At 40.6% G+C, this 6,132-nt stretch overlaps 1 non-coding gene across 1 annotated transcript; it reads left to right on the top strand.

The window, feature by feature from the left end:
• Positions 1-3,995: 3,995 nt before the first annotated feature.
• On the top strand, positions 3,996-4,126 carry LOC115030005. Its single transcript, XR_003835604.1, has one exon. It is a non-coding gene; the product is annotated as a small nucleolar RNA SNORA17 (small nucleolar RNA).
• The last annotated feature ends 2,006 nt before the right edge of the window (positions 4,127-6,132 follow it).

Consider the following 6,132-nt stretch of genomic DNA (forward strand, 5'->3'; position numbering starts at 1 on the left):
TAAACTATACATAAGGAAATATAATGTAAGAAGTTATCATGGAAGGATAGGGAAGGGAAAATATTGTAATAATATTATAATCACAAAAGTTAATACAGCTAAAAAGTACAAAATTTGAGAAATTGGAGCACAAAGCAAACTTACGGTACATATGTTTTGAATAACATAACTAGTGTGCATTATTTAATAGGTACAGCATAGAGAACCTTGCTTCCAAAAAATAGAAAACTCACATTGCTTTTAGTGATCATGAAACTCATTTTTAAAAATTGACAACATTCTAAGCAATAAAAACAACTTCAAAAATTCTAAGGAATATTTCAGCAACCACATATTAAAACCTATAATGCAGTAAGTCAGAAATACATTTTAAAAATAACTTTCTTTTCCCCTTCATGAAATTGGAAAAGGAGGGATATAATTCTAAATACTTGATGTGTTAAAGAAAAGCTTAATGCGATTTATGAAATACTTAACATCGACTTGAAATAAGAACACAACTCAAATAGAAACATAGCCAAAAGAGTGTCTGGGGAAGAACTATAGATTTCAAATACATATTTTTGGAAACAAGAAATATTGAAAATTAATGAAATGAACTGTAACTCAGAAAGACCGAAAATAATAATACAATACCCTCAGAAAGCAAGACAGAAAAGTGTGAGACAAACCCTAAAAGTATGGGGAGGATTAGGGTTAACTTTAGTTGTTTAAATGGGACTCATCAATGTCTAGCCACACTGATGGGTAAGAGTGAGCATTCCAACACATATGAATTCATTTCAATAATGAATGTTTTTACATACTGAATTAGATACTGGCTTTGTGGCAAGGGTGTTAAAGCTTGATCTTTAGCATATGTTTAGGTTGAATTTTGAACTATATCTAGAGCAGAAGCTTCTGGAGGTTCACCTCTTACCCACTGCTACCACACTTTTTTTTTCACATTTTAAAAGCGTAATATTTTATTAATTGTTTAAACATTTTATACATGTACACAACTGTGGGAAGCCACATATGCCATTACAAGGTGGCATTGGCTACTGCTGGCCACCACCCATAAGTTTGGGTAAACAACTAATGTGAGCATGTGCAGTAGAGTTTTTTGCCCGAGTCACTGCCTAGCCCTGGGCATGTAAATGTGGTACTGAATGCATAACCAATCGGGTGTAGATATGTAAATGTGGTATGTAAATGAGGTACTGAGAGCATAACCAATTGGGTGTAGACACGTAAATGAGGTACTGAAAGCATAACCAATCGGGTGTAGATATGTAAATGTGGTATGTAAATGAGGTACTGAGAGCATAACCAATTGGGTGTAGACACGTAAATGAGGTACTGAAAGCATAACCAATCGGGTGTGGACACGCCTCTCCTAGGCCTATATAAGCAGCGCCAGTTCTGGGCTCAGGGTCTTTTCGCCTCTGCAATCAAGCTCTCTCAATAAACATGTGCAGAAGGATCCTGTTGTGGTGTCTGTTTTGCTGGGAAGTCAGGTGCTCACGCACAACGCATTTTGATCATATTCATCCTGTTACTTTTCTCTCTAACTTCTCCTAGCTCTATCCTCTTTGCACCCTCAAAACTTTATGTTCCATCTATCTATCTATCTATCTATCTATCTATCTATCTATCTATCTATCTATCTATCTATCCATCTATCTAACATCTTTCTATAATTTTCCATCTATCTACCTATCATCTATCATCTTTCTATCATTTTCTATTATCTATCTATCTATCATCTATTTTTCTATCATCTCTTTCTATCTATCATCTATATTTCTATATTGATAGGTGATAGATAGAGGGATAGAAAGGTTATTACTTGATAGATAAATTATTGATAGAGAGAGAGACAGACAGACAGACAGATAGATTGATAGATGATAGAAAAATGGTAGATAGATAGATATAGATAGGTAGATAGATAGATAGATAGATAGATAGATAGATAGATAGATAGATAGATAATAGATGATGGTACCACATTTTTGCTAGCAGAATTCTACTGATCATTGGCAAATATTTTCCATGTGTGTCTTGATTTTGGACTGTAGTATAATGACAATTTCTTATTTTTTTTTGTTGTTCAAATAACTTAGTAATAATTAACATTAAAAATTAATAATTTAACATTCTTTCCCCCCTAAATGACTATCCATACTTCCATGATCAACTCTCATGTGAACCACGTGGTCGAAACGTTGCCCCTGTTCATTTTATTATGTGTGCCTGAGATTTGGCATTTCTACTCCCAATACTTTTTATATAGTACATATTTGGAATTATATTATAATTCAAATTAAGTAGCCCCCATTTTTAAAACTGAGAGCATCACTTAATAAAAAAGCATTTGGTTTGTAAAAGCAATGCTTTGCTTCAGAATTGGATTTCACTCTAATTTCAGTGACTGAGGGAATACACCAAACCAACTATGTTCCATTCAGCTATAACATTTTATAGACAACTGCTCTAGTGTACAAGGAATGAGTAAATCCACAAATTATCTATATATTTATTTCCCAGGGTTATGTGTTCATCACTGTTCATACATGTATTGTCTAGCACCACTGCCTAACATACTCCAAGACTAGTGTTTTCCTCTGTGTTTTCTGATACAATCTGATAAAAACCAGAAGCAAACACAATTCTGTCACTTTAATTTTTTGTTAGGAGGAAGGCAGTTATTATTTGACTTGGGAAAAATAAAGGCAGCATTTCAAACTTAGAAAATGTCCCAAACTAAAAATATAATATTTTACAGTGTGACAAGCAGGTCCAGTGTGGCAGCATGTGTGTATAGGAAGAAGAAATGAGTTTCTTTGCGGTTAGACTTTTTCATTTTATGTAGTCAAGTAAATCCCAGTCATGGACATTGAACCAATAGCAAAGCTCTATCCTTTGAAATATTAAGAGATGCATGGATTCACAGCTAAAGCTCTGACTTTGGGCTTAGACACACCTGGATCTAAACGCTTCGCTAATTTATAAAGGTATGACTTTGCTTTTCAAGTCTCTAAAAGGGGAGCAGTCACGGTGCTCATGTGATGCGTTGCTTGCCAAGCAAGACAAATGGAGCTCCATGTCAGATTCAGGATTCACAGCAGAACTGCCCTTAATTTCAACAATACAGCTGGCACAGAAAAATAAAAATTCAATCAATCCAGGCATGGCATGACATATGTATACTATTAGCCCTCAAGAGGCAGGAGGCTGGCACAAAGTTCAGTTCATCCTGGGCTGTGTAGTGAGATCATGTCTCAAACAACATGAAGCTTTGTAAAAATCCCAAATGAAATCAAATGCAGAACTGTTTCACAGTTCCCTTGTGATATCCTGGCAATAGAAATAGGATGGGGAGTCCTGGAAATAGAGGTTCTTGTTCTATTAAATGATGTCGTTGCTGTAGAAACCAAGTGAAGGGCATGAGACTATAGTCAGTATAACAAAATTTGCAGGTTACTATGACCTGAGAGCCATTGTTGTGAAGAGCGCTGTAGAACCAAGTCCATTCCTCATTCATGTTTTCTGAATTCTGTGGTTGTGTTTCTTTCTGGCCATCAGTTTGTTTTCCTTTCTTCTTATGATGTTCAAATCTCCAACCTTCCTCTCTGTTCCATTTGTAATTTACTCTTTTTTCCACATTATAACAATAATATTTAATGTAAACCTCTTTTGAGTTTGTTCAGCACTAGCTGGCACTTTGTTTATGACAGCTACATGAATCAATGTAGATTGTAGCTATTGCAGTGATCTTGTTGTTTTTAACTTGGAAGTAAGCCATTGAGAAAAGGTTGTCTAATTTATCATATTTCTCCCATAATACTACTTGCAACACGGCAGACACTAAATTCATAGTTACTGATAGGAAAGTTACATCACAAATGTATTTCTGAGTGGAGGACAAATGTGACCCATCACAATGTTCTTTTTTTTTTTTTTCTCTTCAGGATTATACAATGGTAATAGCCACATTAAAATTTCATTTTACTGCCCCAGAGACATTGTAGGAATGTCTACTCTGTAACATGTGCATCAATATATGGCAGAGAAGAGAGATGCTATGTCTAAGCTTAGTGTTATGACCTGTGAACATCAAAATGATTAGATGCCTAACATTCCCCCCAAAAGTGAGCCTGCAATGATCACAGGTCCTGCACTGTGCAGGCCTGGATGGGCTCTTAGGGTAGGGAGCAAGCCAGAGATGATATAAACCCCTTCTGGGACTATGCAGCCTATTGGAAGATAGAAGGAGACTAGAAGGACCTTGGGCTCCAGGCAGGAGTAAGTATGATATAGATAACCCCTGCATGGGCCCACATGGGAAGGCCCTGATGAAGAATGAGCACCAGATGACAACTAGTCTGTTTCTATGGGGTCTTGTCTGGGAGCTAGCCTGAGATGATCACCAGTCTTGTGCTGTGCAATCTTAGAGGGGCAGACCATGCCTGAGATGGCCCCTGCCCAGTGCCATAATGCACAAGCAGGGCATAGTACTGCTGAGACCACTCCAGAGATGACCCCAGACACTCAGAGACCCTAAGGTTCCACTAAGAGGAGCAAGTAAGAGTTGGAAAAATGGAAGAGAAAGAGAAACAGAAGGTTGTGGGTACAATGAAGAGGCAGGACTGGAGACTTAAGGGTAGCTAGGAACAGTCTGATGTGAGTATCTGATGATGCTATCTAGGACCATGATGGGGTCATGACCTATGCTAACACCAGGGGCCACATCTGGGTCCTTGGCCCTGCAGCAGCAGGGGTCTGTAAGCACCAAGTGTGGGCAGACATCCATGGTCAGGGCTGCCTGCAGGCATGTTGATGTCTATAGACTCTGTAAAACTGCTGTCACCTCTTGCCTGGGTCTGAGAACTGGCCCTGAGGGTGTGAAGCAAAGTAGAGCTGGCCCTGTTTGCAGGACTTGTAGGTGAGTTGTCCCCAAGGATATGAGCATAGGAGAGCTGGCCCTGCTACTCATATCCTGTGCAGTGACATGGGAAAGGGAGAGATACCCTTTCCACCTCTTTCCCCTTGCCACCTGTGACAGGAAGGAGACCTGGCCCTGGAGTTGTGAGAGCAGATGAGCTGCCCCTGCCCTTCACCAGCTGCAGCCCTTGCGAGAGCAGATTGTGCACCTCACCTGGCTGGCACAGTGGAGCTGACTGGTGGCAGGAGCAAGGTTCTGAGCACGGGCAGCCTGCCCTGCTTCTGGTCTGCTGTGTGGTGGCATCAGTAAGGGAGAAAGAGAACCCCTCTCTTGCCTTTTGCCCTTACCACTTGCCTCAGGAGGGTGAGCTGGCCCAACCAGGGTCACAAGAGGAGGAGAAATAATCCTGTCCTTCACCTGCCACAGAATTTGGGAGAAAGGGCCCTGCACCTCACCTGGGGAGCTCAATTGAATGACTCTGCTGGCACTGGCACAAGTGAGCCAGCCCTGAGGGTGTGAGTGTGGGAGAGCTGGCCTCACAGCTTGTCTGTTAAGCTATGACATGCCCTCCCCTCCCATTGCCCCTTGCGGCCTAACAGAGGCAGGAGAGCAGTACAGTAGAACTGGCTCTAGATATGGGGATTGTAGGTGAGCTGGCCCCAAGGGCTTGAGTGCCAGAGAGTGGACCCTAACTCTTCCTGTTGCACAGTCACACAGACAAGGGAAAGATGACCTCCTCTCTGTTGAAGAACGTTGCTATTAAGGTAGCAGCCCCCCATGACCAAAGGCTTTCTGAGCTCAACACAAAATGGGAGACTCCCTTTCTCAGCAGGACTTTCGGTCACTGCCTGTTTCTGACTCTCTTAGTCGGGAGAATGTTCCTGAATACAAGTAGCCTTGTCTGAAAGGTGACCTTGTATAGAACTTTGTGCAAGGTTGCATAACAGCACACACATTGCCACCCTGGCTTCCTGTCCACGTGATAAGACTATTAAGTGCTGTCCTATAACCAATCAGCCTTGATGCCCTGACCAATTAACCCTTTCCACCCATACTCCTAAAAAGCTCTATGTATACTATCCCTGAAACAATAATGTAGATTCATCTTACTATAGCAGTCTCTGGAGGTCATTCTGTCTTTAATCACAGCCACCTGAATCTTGCTCTCCAACTCTGTTCCCTTTCTCCCTTCAGGCTGGTGG

This window comes from Mus caroli, chromosome 19 (genome assembly GCF_900094665.2).
Source record: "Mus caroli chromosome 19, CAROLI_EIJ_v1.1, whole genome shotgun sequence".
In the NCBI taxonomy this organism is placed as follows: domain Eukaryota; kingdom Metazoa; phylum Chordata; class Mammalia; order Rodentia; family Muridae; genus Mus; species Mus caroli.